Source organism: Panulirus ornatus, chromosome 2 (genome assembly GCF_036320965.1).
Source record: "Panulirus ornatus isolate Po-2019 chromosome 2, ASM3632096v1, whole genome shotgun sequence".
NCBI classification, from domain to species: domain Eukaryota; kingdom Metazoa; phylum Arthropoda; class Malacostraca; order Decapoda; family Palinuridae; genus Panulirus; species Panulirus ornatus.
Window position 1 is genome coordinate 95,714,424 of NC_092225.1, and position 12,500 is coordinate 95,726,923.

The following is a 12,500-nucleotide window of genomic DNA, read 5'->3' on the forward strand; positions in this document are numbered from 1 at the left end:
ATCCCCCCCCCCCAGCACTCTACCTCATTTCATTAATTCCCTCATTTCCACAGACTAGTGACTTCAAGTGATGTCATGCAACTTCCTATGACGTCATATCTTGCAGGGGGGGTTTCAAGTGACGTCACTAACACTCCTTCGTGACGTCATAGTCTGGGGAGGCATCAGGTGACATCAAGCAACCTCCTGTGACGTCAAATTCGGAAGGGGCTGACGTCAAGTGATGTCACGAAGGCCAGAACGTTACGACCGCTTTACCGAATGACGTCACAGTGCATACATATACACACGCACACACTAGCGTTCAGTGACATCATCCGCTGACTTCATGACGTCACCGAGCTCTGTGTGTGTGGCCTGACATCACTACCGAGGTTCACCGCATGACGTCAGCAGGTGTGACAGTCACATGGAGGGGGAGGGGGAGGGAGGAGGGGGAGGGGGGAGGAACCCCTTCCCCCTTTACGACTCTACCTTTTAATTACCTCCAATCAAGGGAGGGAGGGAGGGAGGGAGGGAAGGGAGGGAAGGGAGGGCTCGAGGTGCCCTCCCCCACAACCCTCCATTACCACCCTAGGACCATCTGTCATCATCAGAGTCAAGTGTAGTTAGCCCGTTCGAAAACCCCCAGGCTCTCTCTCCCTCTCTCTCTCTCTCTCTCTCTCTCTCTCTCTCTCTCTCTCTCTCTCTCTCTCTCTCTCTCTCACCTTTCCGACCTGGAGTTCACACTCTGCCGACTTTTAGCCCAGCGCCATAAACACACACACACACACATATACATATATATATATATGTGTGTGTGTGTATGTGTGTGTGAGTGTGTGTGTGTGTGTGTGTGTGTGTGTGTATGTGTGTATGTATGTGTGTGTGTGTGTGTGTGTGTGTGTGTGTGTGGCGACGGGAATGGATGAAGGCAGCAAGTATGAATATGTACATATGTATATATGTCTGTGTATGTACATGTACGTATATGTACGTGTATGGGCGTTTACGCATATACAGGGTGTCCAAAAAAAAAATGTACTCGCTTTTTGACACACTATAACCCTGAATTTTTTTTTCTTTATTCAGATCCACAAGACAAAAAATATTCATTAAGTTATAAGGTGTCCAAAAGCAAGTACAATTTTTGGGGACACCCTGTATGTATGTGTATATGAGTGGTTAGGCCATTCTTCGTCTGTTTCCTTGCGCTACCTCGCTGACGCGAGAAACAGCGATTGAGTATAATATACACGCATATATATATATATATATATATATATATATATATATATATATATATATATATATATATATATATACATTATTTCTGACCTATGGACCTCCGCGGTGGACGTGGCCGACTTCCTGGGCGCTACAGGGCAAAACTCCAGGGTATGAAGTATGAGGGCATGTATCCACCTATCCTTAAACTCTAGGCTTGTATCCACCTATCCTTAAACACTAGGCATGTATCCACCTATCCTTAAACACTAGGCATGTATCCACCTATCCTTAAACACTAGGCATGTATCCACCTATCCTTAAACACTAGGCATGTATCCACCTATCTATAACACTAGGCATGTATCCACCTATCCTTAAACACTAGGCATGTATCCATCTATCCTTAAACAATAGGCATGTATCCATCTATCCTTAAACACTAGGCATGTATCCACCTATCCTTAAACAATAGGCATGTATCCATCTATCCTTAAACACTAGGCATGTATCCATCTATCCTTAAACAATAGGCATGTATCCATCTATCCTTAAACACTAGGCATGTATCCATCTATCCTTAAACAATAGGCATGTATCCATCTATCCTTAAACACTAGGCATGTATCAATCTATCCTTAAACACTAGGCATGTATCCACCTATCCTCAAACACTACCCATGTATCCACCTATCTTCAAACACTACCCATGTGTCCGCCTATCCTCACACACGACCCATGTATCCACCTATCCTCACACACTATCTATGTATCCACCTATCCTCACACACTATGTATTCACCTATCCTCACACACTACCCATGTATCCACCTATCCTCACACACTACCCATGCATCCACCTATTCTCACACACAACCCATGTACCCACCTATCCTCGCACACTACCCATGTATCTACCTATCCTCAAAAACTACCCATGTATCCACCTATCCTCAAACACTACCCATGTGCCCACCTATCCTTACACACTACCCATGTATCCACCTATCCTCACACACTATCCATGTATCCACCTATCCTCACACACTACCCATGTATCCACCTATCCTCACACACTACCCATGTATCCACCTATCCTCACACACTACCCATGCATCCACCTATTCTCACACACAACCCATGTATCCACCTATCCTCACACACTACCCATGTATCCACCTATCCTCACACACTACCCATGTATCCACCTATCCTCACACACTATCCATGTATCCACCTATCCTCACACACTACCCATGTATCCACCTATCCTCACACACTACCCATGTATCCACCTATCCTCACACACGACCCATGTATCCACCTATCCTCACACACTACCCATGTATCCACCTATCCTCACACACGACCCATGTATCCACCTATCCTCACACACTACCCATGTATCCACCTATCCTCAAACACTACCCATGTATCCACCTATCCTCACACACGACCCATGTATCCACCTATCCTCAAACACTACCCATGTATCCACCTATCCTCACACACTACCCATGTATCCACCTATCCTCAAACACTACCCATGTATCCACCTATCCTCACACACTACCCATGTATCCACCTATTCTCACGCACTATCCCCCACAATAGCGTATACAGTAGCATATCATTATTTTGCACAACAACAACAATAACAAACCCAACAAAACACAATTGAAATTCCTCTTCCGAGAGAGAGAGAGAGAGAGAGAGAGAGAGAGAGAGAGAGAGAGAGAGAGAGAGAGAGAGAGAGAGAGAGAGAGAGCGCACGCAGGTCGGGCGTCACTCGAACACAATGGCTCTCTCTCTCTCTCTCTCTCCATCATAATTTGCGTTCCACTTCCTCCAGTTCGCGCGCCCGAGTGTGACCTCCGGCCTTAACGAGGGGCCAAATGTCACACTTGGTGGTCATTAAGGCTACAATGCAAGAAACTACTTTACTGCGCGCCCTTCACGCCAGTAAATTGGGATAAGAATTGCCACTCGCCACCCCGCTCAAGTGAGGGGAGTTAAGAGCGTTGTGATTGGTCGAGGGGGAGTCCCTTCCCCCAGAGCCGGCGCGTGATTGGTCGAGGAGGGTTTGCCGCCGGCGGTGAGAGTAGGAGGCAGGGTTCTAAGCTGAGCTAGGATTGGTCTGAAATTTATTAGGTAAATGTGCCATTGGGCGAGAGGGGTCAGCCTGAAGTTGTCAGAGGGCACAATACGGTCTAATGAGAGAGAGAGAGAGAGAGAGAGAGAGAGAGAGAGAGAGAGAGAGAGAGAGAGAGAGAGAGAGAGAGAGGACAAACCGATAGATGTTCACACACACACACACACACACACACACACACACAGGTAGAAAAACGTATATTTATAAAACACAGGAAGAGCGCATGCGCACGCCTCCTCTGACGTAAACACTCACACACACACTGAGGTAAGCCTGAGCCAGGTCAGTCATGTCACTCCCACGTACAATCACGACGTCAGAAACACAATTGGGGAGAAAAAAAACGCTCATGTAATCTTCGTTCCGGGAAAACTCTCATATTTCTGGGGAAATAATTGTGATTTCACGTCACAGTGGCTTTTCAAAAGGACAAGGTCGTTTCCTGTGATGGCTCCGCCCGACCCCTTGGATCTTCTCCTGACGTCACGAACCCGCCGTAGTGATCAAAGCCGTTCTTTTAGGTTTCGTTGTGGGCTTAAATGTCGTCCGTTCTTTTAGGTTTTGCAAAGTAAACAATTACTAATGGCTTTATTTTTTGCTCTGTTTCATATGGATTAACAATACACTCATATATATATATATATATATATATATATATATATATATATATATATATATATATATATATATATATATATATATCCCTGGGGATAGGGGATTAAGAATACTTCCCACGTATTCCCTGCGTGTCGTAGAAGGCGACTAAAAGGGGAGGGAGCGGGGAGCTGGAAATCCTCCCCTCTCGTTTTTTTTTTTTTTTTAATTTTCCAAAAGAAGGAACAGAGGGGGCCAGGTGAGGATATTCCCTCAAAGGCCCAGTCCTCTGTTCTTAACGCTACCTTGCTAACGCGGGAAATGGCAAATAGTATGAAAAAAAAAAAAAAAAAAAAAATATATATATATATATATATATATATATATATATATATATATATATATATATATATTATATAGACAAATATTGTGGACTTGTATGTGTGTTGTTATGTCGTGCGAGACACGGAGAGGAGAGATGGGTTATTTATTTTTTCCCCTCTCTCTCATGTGACGGTAATGGGATACAGAAGAGTCAATCTCCCCCCCCCTCCCTCTCCCCCCTAAGCTGTGTGACGTCACCAGTCAACACACAACAGCACCTCCCACTTTTCAGACCCCCCCTCACCCTCACCCTCACCCCCCCTCCTTAAACATACATCCGACCCTATGATATTAACATCTTCGTAATTAAGTAAATACCAGGTAATTCCTTAACACGTTAAGTACTAGATAGAATCTTACATATATATATATATATATATATATATATATATATATATATATATATATATATATATATATATATATATCTTTGCTAACTTAAGGGATTTTATCAATGAAAGATCTAGGGTACTTTAACTTAGATCCAATAGAATATATCTAAGTTAAAGTACCCTAGATCTTTCATTGATATATACATATATATATATATATATATATATATATATATATATAATATATATATATATATATATATTTTTTTTTTTTTTTTTTTTTTTTATACTTTGTCGCTGTCTCCCGCGTTTGCGAGGTAGCGCAAGGAAACAGACGAAAGAAATGGCCCAACCCCCATACACACGTACATACACACGTCCACACACGCAAATATACATACCTACACAGCTTTCCATGGTTTACCCCAGACGCTTCACATGCCTTGATTCAATCCACTGACAGCACGTCAACCCCTGTATACCACATCGCTCCAATTCACTCTATTCCTTGCCCTCCTTTCACCCTCCTGCATGTTCAGGCCCCGATCACACAAAATCTTTTTCACTCCATCTTTCCACCTCCAATTTGGTCTCCCTCTTCTCCTCGTTCCCTCCACCTCCGACACATATATCCTCTTGGTCAATCTTTCCTCACTCATTCTCTCCATGTGCCCAAACCATTTCAAAACACCCTCTTCTGCTCTCTCAACCACGCTCTTTTTATTTCCACACATCTCTCTTACCCTTACGTTACTTACTCGATCAAACCACCTCACACCACACATTGTCCTCAAACATCTCATTTCCAGCACATCCATCCTCCTGCGCACAACTCTATCCATAGCCCACGCCTCGCAACCATACAACATTGTTGGAACCACTATTCCTTCAAACATACCCATTTTTGCTTTCCGAGATAATGTTCTCGACTTCCACACATTTTTCAAGGCTCCCAAAATTTTCGCCCCCTCCCCCACCCTATGATCCACTTCCGCTTCCATGGTTCCATCCGCTGACAGATCCACTCCCAGATATCTAAAACACTTCACTTCCTCCAGTTTTTCTCCATTCAAACTCACCTCCCAATTGACTTGACCCTCAACCCTACTGTACCTAATAACCTTGCTCTTATTCACATTTACTCTTAACTTTCTTCTTCCACACACTTTACCAAACTCAGTCACCAGCTTCTGCAGTTTCTCACATGAATCAGCCACCAGCGCTGTATCATCAGCGAACAACAACTGACTCACTTCCCAAGCTCTCTCATCCCCAACAGACTTCATACTTGCCCCTCTTTCCAGTACTCTTGCATTTACCTCCCTAACAACCCCATCCATAAACAAATTAAACAACCATGGAGACATCACACACCCCTGCCGCAAACCTACATTCACTGAGAACCAATCACTTTCCTCTCTTCCTACACGTACACATGCCTTACATCCTCGATAAAAACTTTTCACTGCTTCTAACAACTTGCCTCCCACACCATATATTCTTAATACCTTCCACAGAGCATCTCTATCAACTCTATCATATGCCTTCTCCAGATCCATAAATGCTACATACAAATCCATTTGCTTTTCTAAGTATTTCTCACATACATTCTTCAAAGCAAACACCTGATCCACACATCCTCTACCACTTCTGAAACCGCACTGCTCTTCCCCAATCTGATGCTCTGTACATGCCTTCACCCTCTCAATCAATACCCTCCCATATAATTTACCAGGAATACTCAACAAACTTATACCTCTGTAATTTGAGCACTCACTCTTATCCCCTTTGCCTTTGTACAATGGCACTATGCACGCATTCCGCCAATCCTCAGGCACCTCACCATGAGTCATACATACATTAAATAACCTTACCAACCAGTCAACAATACAGTCACCCCCTTTTTTAATAAATTCCACTGCAATACCATCCAAACCTGCTGCCTTGCCGGCTTTCATCCTCCGCAAAGCTTTTACTACCTCTTCTCTGTTTACCAAATCATTTTCCCCAACCCTCTCACTTTGCACACCACCTCGACCAAAACACCCTATATCTGCCACTCTGTCATCAGACACATTCAACAAACCTTCAAAATACTCATTCCATCTCCTTCTCACATCACCACTACTTGTTATCACCTCCCCATTTACGCCCTTCACTGAAGTTCCCATTTGCTCCCTTGTCTTACGCACCCTATTTACCTCCTTCCAGAACATCTTTTTATTCTCCCTAAAATTTACTGATAGTCTCTCACCCCAACTCTCATTTGCCCTTTTTTTCACCTCTTGCACCTTTCTCTTGACCTCCTGTCTCTTTCTTTTATACTTCTCCCACTCAATTGCATTTTTTCCCTGCAAAAATCGTCCAAATGCCTCTCTCTTCTCTTTCACTAATACTCTTACTTCTTCATCCCACCACTCACTACCCTTTCTAAACAGCCCACCTCCCACTCTTCTCATGCCACAAGCATCTTTTGCGCAATCCAACACTGATTCCCTAAATACATCCCATTCCTCCCCCACTCCCCTTACTTCCATTGTTCTCACCTTTTTCCATTCTGTGCACAGTCTCTCCTGGTACTTCCCCACACAGGTCTCCTTCCCAAGCTCACTTACTCTCACCACCTTCTTCACCCCAACATTCACTCCTCTTTTCTGAAAACCCATACTAATCTTCACCTTAGCCTCCACAAGATAATGATCAGACATCCCTCCAGTTGCACCTCTCAGCACATTAACATCCAAAAGTCTCTCTTTCGCACGCCTGTCAATTAACACGTAATCCAATATATATATATATATATATATATCATTTTTTCCCCATTTTCTCTACGTTCTATAGTGTTATACATTATTTCTCTCAGTGAATGTTATTCATAATATAATGTGTCTGGTGGCTTCGCAAGATCCTGCCAAGCTGGCCATATTCGAAGGTCAGGTCAACGCTCCCCCACCCCACCATCAACCCATTTAAGGGATGATTTAAGGGTCCACAAACACCAACACACACACATCCATGTCTGTCCCTTCACCCCTTAAAAAATGGGGTGAGGGGAGGGGGGGTGGGGGTTGGCAGATAGGGTAGACACACGTCTGGGTCTGGGGGCTGGGGGAAGACAGTGCCAACCCACAGGGCCGACTGAGTGGGGCTGGGGGAAGACAGTGCCAACCCACAGGGCCGGACTGAGAGGGGGCTGGGGGAAGACAGTGCCAACCCACAGGGCCGGACTGAGAGGGCTGGGGGAAGACAGTGCCAACCCACAGGGCCGTGGACTGAGAAGGGCTGGGGGAAGACAGTGCCAACCCACAGGGCCGTGGACTGAGAGGGGCTGGGGGAAGACAGTGCCAACCCACAGGGCCGTGGACTGAGAAGGGGCTGGGGGAAGACAGTGCCAACCCACAGGGCCGTGGACTGAGAGGGCTGGGGGAAGACAGTGCCAACCCACAGGGCCGTGGACTGAGAGGGCTGGGGGAAGACAGTGCCAACCCACAGGGCCGTGGACTGAGAGGGGCTGGGGGAAGACAGTGCCAACCCACAGGGCGGTGGACTGAGAGGGGGCTGGGGGAAGACAGTGCTGGTGGTGATAACACACACAGGGACAGGCCAGGTCAAGTGATAAAAATGGGCATGGGTGAAGGATATAGATAAAGATAACGGCATAGAGAGAGAGAGAGAGAGAGAGAGAGAGAGAGAGAGAGAGAGAGAGAGAGAGAGAGAGAGAGAGCGGTTAAGAGAAAGACATAATACAGGAGGAAGATCTTCGTTTACATCCACTGGAGGTGGAAAGACGGAGGAGATGGTCTGTGTATGGTCGTCCCAGTGGACGTGGATGGGTTCCTGGGCGCTGCAGGAACCCCCCCATATAGAACAGAAGGGAACCCTCAGGGCACCAAGCTGACGTCATCCATCTCGCGCATGACACCACCGGCTGACGGGCCTGACGAAGGCGTAGCACGCCCCCCCCTCCTCCGTCAGGGCGGTAATGAGAGGCTGGAGGGCGCCTGACGAAGACCACAGGGGGTACGTATCTCACGGGGAGGGGGTATGATTACAATGGGTAGGGGGTAGCGATATTACAATGGGGGGTAGTGATGTTACGGGGAGTCGTTATATAACAGGGGTAGCGATGTGACGGGGGAGTCGTTATATAACAGGGGTAGCGATGTGACGGGGGAGTCGTTATATAACAGGGGCAGCGATGTGACGGGGGGGAGTAGTTATATAACGGAGGAGTGGGGGGTGACGACGTTACGGGGAGGAGTTATATAACGGGGTCCTGACGACGGTATACATTGACGTGGCGCTGACAACCTGTACATACACAACCCCCCCCCCCCCTACCCCCCCATTAAACAAACACATACACTCCACAACAACAACAACAACAACAACAACAACAACAACCCCTTATTACACGCTTAACAACCCTCTCCCCCCCCCCTACTCCACCGTAACAACCCCTTGTCTCGAACAACCCCCCTCCACCAGGCGTACACGCCAGCTGAAACTAACCTAACCACCCCCCAGTCATGTACACACACACACACACACACACACACACACACACACACGCACACACATATTCTACGAAGGGTGGGGAGAAGGAGGGGAAATAGTAATCTAACGGGGGGGTCGGGTTGGCTGTGGTCACACAGCCAACCAGCCAGTGACACCAACACTGGTAGGTAACGGATGGCATTAAAGTAACTGGTTACCTGTGGTGTGGGGAAGGTGGTGGACGCGTTTGTGGAGGGTAGTGGGAAAGGAGGAGGGGAGGGTAGTGGGAGAGGAGGAGGGGAGGGTAGTGGGAGAGGAGGAGGGGGAGAGGGTAGTGGGAGAGGAGGGGGAGAGGAGGGGAGGGTACTGGGAGAGGAGGAGGGGAGGGTACTGGGAGAGGAGGAGGGGAGGGTAGTGGGAGAGGAGGATGGGAGGGTACTGGGAGAGGAGGAGGGGAGGGTAGTGGGAGAAGAGGAGGGGAGGGTACTGGGAGAGGAGGGGGAGAGGGTAGTGGGAGAGGAGGAGAGGGTACTGGGAGAGGAGGAAAGAGTTGTGGGAGAGGTAAAGAGGGTTCTGGAAGAAAAGGAGAGGGTAGTGGGAGAGGAGGAAAGAGTTGTGGGAGAGGAGGAAGAGGAGGAGGAGGAGGAGAGTGTTCTGGGAGAGGAGGAGGAGGAAGAAGAAGAGGAGGAGGAGGAAAGAGTTGTGGGAGAGGAGGAGGAGGAGGAAGAGGAGAGAGTTCTGGGAGAGGGACAACTGAGCAGGTACAGGAGACGGTGGAGTGAGGAGACACAGGAGGAGGGAACCACCCGTCAACATGAGCAGGTACAGACCATCACAAACAACGGACCATCCCCTGGTACAGACCATCATAAACAACGGATCACTCCCAGGTACAGACCATCATAAACAACGGACCACCCCCTGGTACAGACCATCAGAAACAACGGACCATCCCCTGGTACAGACCATCACAAACAACGGACCACCCCCTGGTACAGACCATCACAAACAACTGACCATCCCCTGGTACAGACCATCACAAACAACGGACCACCCCCTGGTACAGACCATCACAAACAACGGACCACCCCCTGGTACAGACCATCACAAACAACGGACCACCCCCTGGTACAGACCATCATAAACAACGGACCATCCCCTGGTACAGACCATCATAAACAACGGACCACCCCCCGGTACAGACCATCATAAACAACGGACCACCCCTGGTACAGACCATCATAAACAACGGACCATCCCCTGGTACAGACCATCATAAACAACGGACCATCCCCTGGTACAGACCATCACAAACAACGGACCACCCCTGGTACAGACCATCATAAACAACGGACCACCCCCTGGTACAGGCCATCATAAACAACGGACCACCCCCTGGTACAGACCATCAGAAACAACGGACCATCCCCTGGTACAGACCATCACAAACAACGGACCACCCCCTGGTACAGACCATCAGAAACAACGGACCACCCCCTGGTACAGACCATCATAAACAACGGATCACCCCCTGGTACAGACCATCAGAAACAACTGACCACCCCCTGGTACAGGCCATCATAAGCAACGGATCACCCCCTGGTACAGACCATCATAAGGAACGGACCACCCCCTGGTACAGACCATCATAAACAACGGACCACCCCCTGGTACAGACCACCAGAAACAACGGACCATCCCCTGGTACAGACCATCACAAACAACGGAGCACCCCCTGGTACAGACCATCAGAAACAACGAACCACCCCCTGGTACAGACCATCATAAACAACGGACCACCCCTGGTACAGACCATCAGAAACAACGGACCATCCCCTGGTACAGACCATCACAAACAACGGACCACCCCCTGGTACAGACCATCATAAGGAACGGACCACCCCCTGGTACAGACCATCATAAACAACGGACCACCCCCTGGTACAGACCATCAGAAACAACGGACCATCCCCTGGTACAGACCATCATAAACAACGGACCACCCCCTGGTACAGACCATCAGAAACAACGGACCACCCCCTGGTACAGACCATCATAAACAACGGATCACCCCCTGGTACAGACCATCAGAAACAACGGACCACCCCCTGGTACAGGCCATCATAAGCAACGGATCACCCCCTGGTACAGACCATCATAAGGAACGGACCACCCCCTAGTACAGGCCATCATAAACAACGGACCATCCCCAGGTAGAAACCATCATAAACAACGGACCACCCCCTGGCACAGACCATCAGAAACAACGGACCACCCCCGTACAGACCATCACAAACAACGGACCACCCCCTGGTACAGACCATCATAAACAACGGACCACCCCCTGGTACAGACCATCATAAACAACGGACCACCCCAGGTACAGACCATCATAAACAACGGACCATCCCCTGGTACAGACCATCATAAACAACGGACCACCCCCTGTACAGACCATCATAAACAACGGACCATCCCCTGGCACAGACCATCAGAAACAACGGACCACCCCCGTACAGACCATCACAAACAACGGACCACCCCCTGGTACAGACCATCATAAACAACGGACCACCCCCTGGTACAGACCATCATAAACAACGGACCACCCCAGGTACAGACCATCATAAACAACGGACCACCCCCTGGTACAGACCATCATAAACAACGGACCACCCCAGGTACAGACCATCATAAACAACGGACCATCCCCTGGTACAGACCATCATAAACAACGGACCACCCCCTGTACAGACCATCATAAACAACGGACCATCCCCTGGCACAGACCATCAGAAACAACGGACCACCCCCGTACAGACCATCACAAACAACGGACCACCCCCTGGTACAGACCATCATAAACAACGGACCACCCCTTGGTACAGACCATCATAAACAACGGACCACCCCAGGTACAGACCATCATAAACAACGGACCACCCCCTGGTACAGACCATCATAAACAACGGACCACCCCAGGTACAGACCATCATAAACGGACCATCCCCTGTACAGACCATCATAAACAACGGACCATTAGGGGGTGGGGTGGGGGTGGTTCGCGTGACCCAGGTCGTCCTCAACACAGACCTTGGCGTAGGGTCGTTCCCGCACGACCCCCTCACGTCGTTGTCGTCTCACACTATATGGGATGTATACACTCCCCTCCCTCCCTCCCTCCCTCTAACTCCATCATCTACCTCTACCATCCCTCCTTCTACTTCAATCATCTACCTCTACCATCCTTCCCTCCCTTCCTCTACTTTATCATCTACCTCTACCATCCCTCCCTCTGCCTCCATCATCTACCCCTACTATCCTTCCCTCCCTTC

General features: G+C 48.3%; 1 protein-coding gene across 3 annotated transcripts in view; it reads right to left on the minus strand.

Annotated features, from left to right (window-relative positions):
- The window catches only part of LOC139758579 (uncharacterized), a 433,037-nt gene that overhangs the window by 126,319 nt on the left and 294,218 nt on the right, over positions 1 to 12,500 (minus strand). The gene's annotated exons all lie outside the window — the stretch shown is intronic.